Source organism: Myodes glareolus, chromosome 20 (genome assembly GCF_982192425.1).
Source record: "Myodes glareolus chromosome 20, mMyoGla1.1, whole genome shotgun sequence".
NCBI classification, from domain to species: Eukaryota; Metazoa; Chordata; class Mammalia; order Rodentia; family Cricetidae; genus Myodes; species Myodes glareolus.
Window position 1 is genome coordinate 26,267,053 of NC_142045.1, and position 10,929 is coordinate 26,277,981.

The 10,929-nt window shown below is 44.2% G+C and overlaps 1 protein-coding gene across 8 annotated transcripts in view; it reads right to left on the reverse strand.

Annotated features, from left to right (window-relative positions):
• Med12l (mediator complex subunit 12L) overlaps positions 1–10,929 on the reverse strand; it is a 316,360-nt gene that overhangs the window by 88,754 nt on the left and 216,677 nt on the right. The window lies entirely within an intron of this gene.

Genomic DNA, 10,929 nt, shown 5'->3' on the forward strand with positions numbered 1-10,929 from the left:
AAACTTCAGAGTACTTAAGGAATGGGATAATAGAACCTGGCCACAAACAGTAGGAAAGAGTATCAAAGAAGAACAGGAGCTTGCACGGCTTGGGGGCAGTGTGCAACACTATATAATCCTGCCTTTTCTGCAACTTCCCCAGGATCCCATGCTTAAATCTGTATTAGACCTTTCTTAATAAACTCCAAAACTGCTTTTTTTTTTTAAAGCAGCAACTCTGATTCGGTATGTGAGCTGAACTCACAGCAAAATTGAGGGTTTTTGTCAAAAGGTAAGATATAATTATTTGCACTGGATAATTAGGGTGAGGCCTCCAAACATCTTCTATGAGGGGAAATGATGGGAGGGTAATTACCACACGTGGGAATGTTCTGGAGAGACCACAGGAAGTTACTCTAACGTGGGAATGGGGGCAGGGCAGAAATGCAGTGAGAACTCTCAGCTCAGAGCAGTGAGCGAGTAGACAGGGATAAAGTCATTCTACTGAGTGGAGCTCCCAGGTCAGGTCACACACGGTTGTCACAGGAGAAATCGCCCAGAATGCAACAGCCCAGGCCAAGTGGTGCTCTACTATCCCGGAAAAACAAAACAAAACAGAACAGAAATAAACATATTTACAAGATACTACCCTGTGAGTGCAGAATTTACCAAGTATTCTACGGACCTAGAAACCGATCTGGACATTCTGAACTTCGCATGGACACCCAACATGTATAATAAATACAGGACACATGTGCTAAAGAGGTCACATGATTCCGTGGGCACCACGATCAGACTGTTTCAATGTTCCTGACTCAATGTTTCTTCAGCAAGGCCTAGGGCAGGCTTCCTGCTGATAGTGCAGTCACACTAAGCGTCTCTTAAAGTCACACTTCCCATTGAAACGGACAGACAACCCAGCTTCCATGGGACACATACAGCCCCTAAACCCAGGGTGCTGAGGCAGGAGGATGAATTGGAGGCCAGTTTGACTTACAGAGAGTATTTCAAAGTTCAGGCCATCCCGAGCTACACAAAATTGATGGCCTCACGGCACAGCCCTCACAGAGCTGGGTGAGTCAACTGCAAACAAAGCAGCAGGACTAGTAAGAGAAGCAGGGCAGCTACACGGCGAGAGGGCAGGGACCGGCAGCCTAGGAAGCTGACGTCTTACTAAAGGGGCATCGGCTAAATGTCGGCACTGAAGGCAATTCCAGTTGCTAGCTGGTAACAAGGCGGTGATGGAACTGGGAGCTGTGTAAACAATGTGACCGCACTGCATAGTACCCAGCATTAGCCAGGCAGGTAGACAACGCTTTCAACACGGTCTGTCATTTATCAGTCCTGGGAAGCCTAGAAAGTGTTTTCATTATCTTCACGGTAGAGGTGAAGTGGAGAAACAGAAAGAAGGCATCCTGCATAAAGTCACACAGCTGGCAAGCAGCATGGCGGAGGACTTAATTCAGACACTGGCTTCTAAGCCTATCTTAAATGGCATATAATAGCCTCCAGAAGAATCACAGCTTCAACCTGCTAATCTACATCCTGGATCTTTTGTAACTTCTGTAGCCACTCCCACATTCCCTGCCTCCCCCCCCCCAAAACAACATCTACATGTGTGGGCTACAGGAAGCCCAGGAACTGCTGGCTAATAAGCCCAGACTGGTAATTTAACAAGGACCTCCCATCTCAGGACCTTCCCACCCTACCCGCATGCCAGAATGCCCGTGATGCCAACGCTGTGCTGCTGGACACTTTAAATGCATCACTGCTCTGTGCATGCACTATATGTGTGTGTGCATGTGTGTGCGCGCCCATGTGCGTACATGTCTGTTTACCTTTGCATGGGCACACATGAACGCATGTGTGGAGGCCTGATGCTACTGCAGAACATCTCTGCTGATCACTCCCCACGTTGTGTGTTAGGCGGGATCTTTACTGAGCCTCGAGGTACCGCTCAGGCTACCCAGGCCAGCCAGTTCCTGGGCTCTGGGATTACACAGACCACCATGCTTATCCAATTTGTACGTGGGTTCTGGAGATCCAAACTCCTGCTTTACCTGGAGCCATGTCCCCTGCCCTGCCCTCCCCTTTCTGATCATCACTATATTCCTGAAGTAGGCACCGTGAGTTTGCCTGCTGGTAAAGGGGAATAAGAAAGCAAAAGGACAAAGAGGACAGACTTTGTGCCATGGGTGTGTATCTCCTCGATGACATATACAGCTCATACTGACACCCAGACCCGTGGCCTCAAGACAAGAACCTCCTCCTTGTCCTAGCATGAGGGCAAACAGAATTCCTCTAAACCTGACATCAAACCCACAGGTGAGGTGAGGAAGTGAGCCCCTGGACAGGAAAGTGGGGAAAACTCTATATGTAAATGAGTTCTAACACCCTCTGGAAGAAGAAAGGGTCAATCCTGACACCCTCTGCTGGCTGGGTCTCCTGTGAGCTGTGTTCCTGAGGGAAGCAGAAGCCCCACACTGGATTCACTTGCTCACTAGGCCAGCCACCCTGTGGGTGCTGAGCGCAAGGCTGGTCTCTGGAGCTGCACCCGGGTAAGGAATGCAGACCACAATGAGTGGGAGGTGCTGTGTGAGATGTGATGCACGGTTATCAAACCACAGAAGCTTGAAGGGTTGGAAAGAGACTAATTTCAAATAGAGGGATTGAAGAAGGGCTCCGAGGACGTGAATACGTGAACTAGAACTTGGAGGGAAACACATCACTTAGAAGACATGTGTGCAGCACACAGGAGGGTTCGGCATGGTTACCAAAGCCCCTCAGAGCAGCCACAGTCACGGGGGTGCGACTGCAGCACCTCAGTGCAGAAAGTCAGCTGAAAGATCACAGAGCAACCTATGGGCATTTGGACTTCTCCAGGGAGCCACTGAGGTTTCCGAGATGGAGAACCAGACCTGTGGGGCTGTGTTTCTGGGGAAGCTTGTGTATCTTGAAAACTTTCAGTTGACCTGGAAGAGACACTAAAGCCAGGAGGTCATTTGTCATCTGTAAGGCAGGAGCAGAAGGAGGGAGCATAAGAGAGACTGAGCCGTGACAGTCACATCAGAAAAGGGCCACAGAGAATGGTAAAAGATGGCCCACTTTTAGTTTTGCCTCACTGTCCTGACTGGAAACAAAATCATGGCGAGCTTCTCCTCCAGCTGACAGGGTTTTGCTTCAGGCAGACCAATCCAGGCAGATCAGGTATATTCAAAGCCAGTCTTATGAGTTACCTGCCCACCCCTCTGTCAAAGTGGACCAACCCAAAATTTTGGTAAAAGGGGCCATCTCAGGCTATCCTGACTACTTGAAACTCCCAGTTCTCCAAGGAAAAATGGGTTTTGATTTCCAGGTCTCTTCTCTGTAAGCTCTGTGCTCTCTCTCTCTCTCTCTCTCTTCCTCCTTCCCTCCATCTTAGTGTGTGTGTGTGTGTGTGTGTGTGTGTGTTTCATTTTAAGTAACGTTGTTACCCAGTGCTGTCTGTTATGTATGATTTTTTTTTTCTGCCTCTTAAGGCTTAAATTGCTAGACAAAGCAAAGCCCCCATCCAGACCCCTAGATAGTAGCAAGGAGAGAAGCTTTGAGTTCAGAGCCCAAGGTGACTCAGGGCATTCTACATACGGTATGCTTGTAATTAACGTGTAACACATGTTCTCAGAGGGTTCATAAAGTGCAGTCGTTCCCCTCCTACTCAAGCGGCAACTGCCGTGGAGGCGCTTAGCCTGGGTGAAGTACTGATCCATGAAGAAAGGCAAACTGCGTATTTGGGTTATCACCAAGAAATCATGTCTGGGAGTCAGAGCAGCAAGGGCAACATGTGGACAGAAGCTGAAGCCAGAGCCAGACTAATCTGGCCAGTGGCTTTTCTGAGAAACGAAGATAGCGTCAGCAGCCTTGTTGCACAAATCTCACGGACTGACCAAACATGAGAAGGGGAAGAGAGCTTGAATCAGGGCTGGGGTGTGGAGATCACGGAGCACTGGAAACCAAGGGACCAGAGAGACTAAGGAAGGAAGTGACAGTCAGGAAAAGCAGCCTTTCTGAGGAGGAAGGCAACTTGAGAGAGGTAGTGGTGTGGCGGCGCTCCAGTGTGTAGACGTCAATGCAGGCACACGAGTTCACGCTTAGCTTGCTAAAACGAATAATTCCATCTGAGGGGTGGGAGTAACTACGTTCCCAAAGAAATAACCAACAGAGCAAAGGCCCCAGTGGAATGGTTGATCCTTGTAAATGCCCTGTCTGTCATGAATAAATATAAGCTCCATTCTTCAGCTATCAGACTATTGGGAATGGATCCGAAGAGGATAGGGTTAGGGTTAGGATTAGGGGTTAGGGATTAGGGGTTAGGGTCAGGGTCAGGACTTCCCTGCTGGGCGGAGAAATGGCTGAAGCCTTGATTTTATCAAGCCTTGACTCTCTCCAAGAGAAATATGTTCAATTTCTCAATGACCATGCAGGAAATACTCACCTTAAAGGAGACACTTGGAGCAGAGGCAAGTAAGGGGCCACACCACACCAGATAATGTGGTAAGTGCTTCTCTTGTTTCTATTCAGACCCTACTTTCATGTCAAGAACACTGAAACCCTGAAGGTGGACTTGAAAGGATCCATGGACCTCTCTGTCCCTCTTCCCAATGTGGTCATATTGAATAACTCCCTACTTTCTGCCTTTCACTTATTAATTTGACTCCCTCAATTAGCTTACTAAGGACAGGCAGCCAGTTCTGGCTCGTTGGGCACACAGGCTGTGATCCCTAAGTCCAGCAACAATCCCAGGCAACAGAACCAGCCTGAGTCACATAACAGGCATGTCACCCTTTCAGGCATTCATGTTACTTGAGTCCTGACTCTCCAGCTTTAGTCTCAGAAGCATCTGCAGAAGACGAGGGGAGGAAAACTAGAGAATACAGAAAGAAAGGGAAGTGTCAGAACATCAAGAAAGAATAGGACGGATGTTAAAGCAAAAGAAGACAGACAAGGGTAAGACTATGAAAGAGACAAGAAACCAAATTCCAGACTTCAAATATGCATATAATTCTACTTTGAAAAAAATTACATATTTCACTCAGCATTAGAACTTCTGCTACTCCAGTAATGAAACTCAAACTGATAACATACTATCCCGAGGCATGGGAATAGAACGGTGTACCCTTGTTTACACGGGGGGGGGGGGGGGATGGTTGGTAGCATATGATTTCACTCAGAAGTAGCGCTCTCAAGCAAAGTTATTTAAGGTGCATCTGAATATCTTATCCTTTTTTAAATGTTGAAATTCCTGTTAAGAAAGATTATAAAGAGTGTTCAAGGACTCCCTGACTCATCACTAAAGGGAAATTTGAGCTTTCTAAAGGCAACCAAATGTTGAAAGGAAACTGTAACTTCAGAACTGAGGATTTTCACCTTTTAAACCCCTCAAATTTCTAAGCATAAAGGCATACCATACCTGCCTCGTCTATTTATTTCAGTTACCATACCTACGCCTTCTTCCTACAAGAAAAATATGCTATTGTTCCTGAATACCAACCAAATTGTTAAACAGCACAAGAATTACCCTGTATACATTTTCCCGTTTCGGTTAAAGACATCCTCATGCATAAGAAGTCATTAAGGCTGAAAATCTCACCCAAAGTAAAAATGCTATGAAGCAGACACTGGGATCCAAACTGGAGTTTACCTGATCCCAGTTACCAGTTCTGTCACAACCCGACATTGCCCCTTAAAGCAAGATTTGCACAGCAGGGGACGGACAGGATGCCAAGCCTAGAGGAGAATTACAAGGAGAGGACAAGAGCAGACATGGGTATCTCCAGACTCAATCTCCAAAGCTCCCGTCCCCTTTAATCAACCACTGCAAATGATGTTCCCATAGCAGAAAAGGTTAAGGGCTTTATGTAAAGCAGACCTAATAAACACAAATCACTTCCAGTGACAGATTAAACATAGTAATTCAGGCACAGGGACCCAAAGATATCAATCTAGTCTAAGGAGTATTAAAGGGTTTGTAATAATCACATTCAGCACACATGCACTGCTACTAGGTAGGAGCTATAAAATAACCTTACATACAAAAGCACACTACGATTCTTTGAGGATTTTACTACAATCCTTGCTGCCTGTTCCTACTACATGAGAAAGACAAGGATATTCAAGGCCAGGCACTTATCTGGGCATGGTGAGTCCTGCCTGTAGTCCCAGCACTTGGGAGACTAAGGCGGAGAATTGTCATGAATTCAAGGCCAGACTGGGGTCCACAGGGGGCTTCTACTTGAAACAAACAAACAAAGAAATAACACAAAGAACCAAGACCAGACACATGAAGCAGTGCCTCACATTCTTCATTGCTGGTCTTTGTCAGTGTGTTATTACCACAGGACTCTGAGCAGCTTGGCATGCACATTTTCCTTGTAAAGGAGCTGGGTATGCCTGAAAGCAAAGTGATGGAGAAAGAGGGCCTGCAGCGAAACACAGTGCCTTCTAACACTATACAGAGAACGCGTCCCCAGTTGGACACCAGGTCATAGAAACTGAGTGGAGCAAGGGATTTGCGAGGGCACAAGGTAACGTGCTCAGCGCCAACGGAGTGAGGTGAGAATGAAGACTTCATCTCAGAAATGAGAAAAATCTCACCAACCATGTTACTGAGTCCACCTTCTCTCCTTGAGGGTCTGTGTCTCTTTAAGAATTTATCATAGGAAAGCAACCCATGATCAAACCAGGTCTTCATTTCATAGACACCAAACACAACAGAACTTGAGTAAGCCATGCAAAATCCAGAAGAAAAAGTCAATTTACTTTTATTGAGCTTTTTATTTAGTGATCTTTAAGCATCCCGAGATGGATCCAGTTAAACTGATGGAGGCAATTTCCTTACACAAAGAGTAAAGAAAAAGTAAAAAAATGAACAGATTAAAGAGTATGAATCTATAAAAACATGAACCTAAATATAAAGTATAATAACTGATTAGATTCCACAAAAAAAATTAAGATAATACTGAGGACTGGATTTAATGCACACAGAATTTCCAAATACTGTTTCAGCATTAATTATCACAATCAGCAGTACTATATAGTAATTTTTTTAAAGTATGTCATTAGGCAAGTGATATGTCTCAGTGGGTAAGAGTGCTCGCTGACAGAGCAGAAGGTCTGACTTAGATGCCTAGAACTCACATAGTGGAAAGAGAGAACTAATTCCGGCAAGGCATGGTCTGGCCTGAACACATGTGCCATGCCATGCAAGAAAGCAAATGCATATATACATCAAAATAAATTCATTAGGAATAATGTGTCTTTGGGGAAACACAGGCATAAGCTGTTGAAAGTGTTGGGTTTGTTATGAAGACTACAATTTTAACACCCCTCCCCAGTAGTGTATGCAATGGTTTGTGTGCATGTATGTAGTCTGTATGTAAAAAGTCTTTAGCAATTTGGAAATTTAGAGGAAATACAGTGAAACCACTCTTTCAACTTGTGCAATTTATTTAACATACTTAAAAGTAGTGTTAGAAGGGCCCAGTCAGTAAAGGGCTTGCCTTTTAGCACAATACTGCCTTAGGTCTCCAGCACCCCTGTGAAAGGGTGTGCATTATCTCTGTGCTTGGGAGGCGGCAGCAGCAGGATCACTGGGGCTTGCTGGTTCCAGGTTCAGTGAGAAACTCTGCCTCAAAAGGTAATGGAGCAGGCACCCAATGGGGCCCTAAGGTGCACACGCTCATAACCACACACCCGCAAACCATTTTAGAAGGCCTAAGTCACTGCCAATGTTCAAACACTGTGGGGAGCAGGAGATGACTCAGCAAGTCAAGTCCCTTTCCACTGAACCTGACCACATGTGCTGTATCCCTGGGACCCAGAGCTAGAGGGACAGAAGTGACCCCCACAGGTTGTCCTCTGACCTCATCATCAACTAAAAATAAGAATAAGGTAAATACAATTTTGAAAGACGTTCTATTTTTTAATCATTGAAGGGACATAGGGACACACACACATCTATCTATATTAAAAGTGAATTTGCTAAAATAGCTGCCTGGCATGTTGCCAGATGTTCTTCTAATAAAGCAACAAGGTAATTATTGCTATCAAGTCAGTCTCCTGGGGCTTTATGAAATGCAAGTCTTGTTATAAAGGTGAACAGACAAACACTAAGAACTTACACAGGTTTGCCTTCCGTGCCATGAACAGTCACAAAGGTGTGGGCTACCTGCCATCTGCTCTTCCCATCAGAGCCCATGGAACACATTCGGGTCTGAACGTGTATGATTTCTTTTTTTGAAGGTTAAGGAAGACTGGCTCTAACAGGTCCTAACTTGAGCGTAGAGCATGCACTTTTAAGACTAATGCATAAAGACTGTCTCAGGTTAACTTCTCCATTACCAGACTTAGTTTCTATCACCAGCCAGGAAGTGTGGAAATACTGTCCCCAAACAAGGAGTCTGTTTAGGTACTGAGAAAGGAGGCCTATTCTACCCCAAGTCCATAATGAGATAGAACACAGCCTGTTCCTCCTCAACAGTCAACACACAGAGATATGTCACACCCATTTCCAACTCTAGGGTCCCTAAAAAGGAGAACCTATTCTTACTGACCTTGTGGTCACAGTCTGTACCCTAAGTTCAGTTACCTGTCCTTGAGAGGCCAAATAAAACAGCCAAATTAAGAAAAAGGAAAAAAAAGTAAGGGAAAAAGAAAAAAGAGGTGTGTGTGTGTGTGTGTGTGTGTGTGTGTGTGTGTGTGTGTGTGTATGCGATTTGTTCAAATGAGATAAAAAATTAACCCAGGTAATAAATGATTTTAAATTTGAGGCAGGCAATAGAACTTTTTATTCTTGTAACAGAAGTTTGCAAGATACATGTCCCAATATACTGCTTATGATTTCAGAAAAGCACTGAAAAAGCAGGGTGAAAACACCCAAACCTACAGAGAGATCAATGCTCACATTCGTCAGAGGGCTACAGGAGATATGCTCCCTTTGAACTGAGGCTTATAAGATTCAGCAGTTGGCTGTGCTAGCAATAAGATTTCAAATCATGAACAGCACATGATTTATTTACAATCATGTGGAGAGATGGTGTGCTGGCTAATCGTATGTCAGTTTGTAACACAAATTATAATTATATGAAAGAAGGGAACTTCGATTGAGAAAATACTTCTCTAAGATCCAGCTGTAAGGCATTTTCTTAATTAGTGATTGATTGGGGAATGCTACTGTGGATGGGTACCATCCCTGGCCTGGTGGTCCTGGGTTCTATAAGAAAGCAGGCTGTCTGGTAGCGGTGACACAGGCCTTTAATCCCAGCACTCGGGAGGCAGAGGCAATGGGATCTCTAGGAACTCAAGGAAAGCATGGTCTACATCATGAGTTGAGAGACAGACAGAGCTGTTACACAGGGAAACCCCTGTTTCTAAACTGGAAGAGGAGTAGAAGAGAAGGAGGAAGAAGAAGAGAAGGAGGAGAAGGTGGAGGAGGAGGAGGAAGAGAAGGAGGAGGAAGAGGAGAAAGGCTGAGCAAACCATGAGGAGCAAGCCAGTAAGCAGTCCTCCTTCAAGATCTCTGCATCAGCCTCTGCTTCCAGGTTCCTGCCCTGTTTGAGTTGCTGTCCTGACTTCCTTCAATAATGAACAACAATATTTAAGTGTAAGCCAGATAAACCCTTTCCTCCCCAACTTTCTTTCTAGCCATGCTGTTTCATTGCATCAATAGAAACCCTAAGTAAGAAAAATGTCCCCAAATGAGGTCTACATGGCACAATTTCCCTAGCTCAAAACTGGATTCAAATGCCACAGGCAAAAATCCACAGAGAAGTGTAAGTAGTTTGTATAGGCTCAAATCTAAGTGAAGGGTTGCTTATAAATCCAGAAAATTCTTATCTTATCAAAGACTAAGCCATTATTAAGTTGGCTAGTTTTGACTTGGAGCGCTTGCATAGGACTGGCTACTACTCACTGCAACACCCCACCTTAAACAGAAGGGAAACAGAAGCTGGGCTGGGTTTTGGTTTGTTTGTTTTTATTTTTTATTTTTCAGTTTGTTTAGAAAATGGCAAAAGAAAACAACCCAAATTTAGTAATTTAACACATTTAGTTTCCTGGAAAACACAGAAGGAGAACCTGTCGGAACAGCTCATTTTCCTAAAGCATACCTAAGTTGAATGCAGCTTCAAATATCGAACAGATTTACTAACTTCAAAACACTTCTACCTGATATTTTTATTTATTCTCTTCATCCATGAATTCCATAAGAATTTAATCCATAAAAATTTAATTCATAATTCACCGGGTTGATTTTTCTCCTACAGTTGTATCCCATGTATTTACTTTGGGAGTCTCTGGGAGCCGTGGCATAGCACACGAGTGGATGGAGGCCAGCAGGCAGTTTGCAAGAATCAGTTCTCTTCTCCCCCTATCGGTACTGGGGAGCAAACCCGGGTCATTAGGTGCTGACAGTCTTCACCTAAGGAACTTTCTTGGCAGCCATCATCTGAGAAAATATTAATTTGCTTAAAATTTACATATAAAAAATTAACTCTTTTGTTGTTGTTTGTCTGTCTGTTTGAGACAGGTCCTTTCTACATAGCCCTGGCTCTCCTGGAACTATGTAGACCAGGTTTGCCTGGAACTCACAGGCCTGCCTCTGGCTCTCAAGCGCTGGAAGGAAAGGCTAATGCCACCATGCCTGGCTAACACTGAAGTTTTTTTATCTAAAAGTTTTAAAATAATTCACAAATAAACTTTTAATTTAATAATACAAATTTATCATTATGAAGTGCATTTTCAAAAGAGTCAGTCAAATAACATGGCGAGTATCTGTAATCCTAACACACAGGAGAATCAAGAGTTCAAGGATAAGCTGAGCTCCAAATGGACATCTCTAAAAAGTAAGCCAATAATAAGAAGTATACAAAATGCTTACTTAAAACTTATTTATTGTTTTTCTATCTATATATTTTG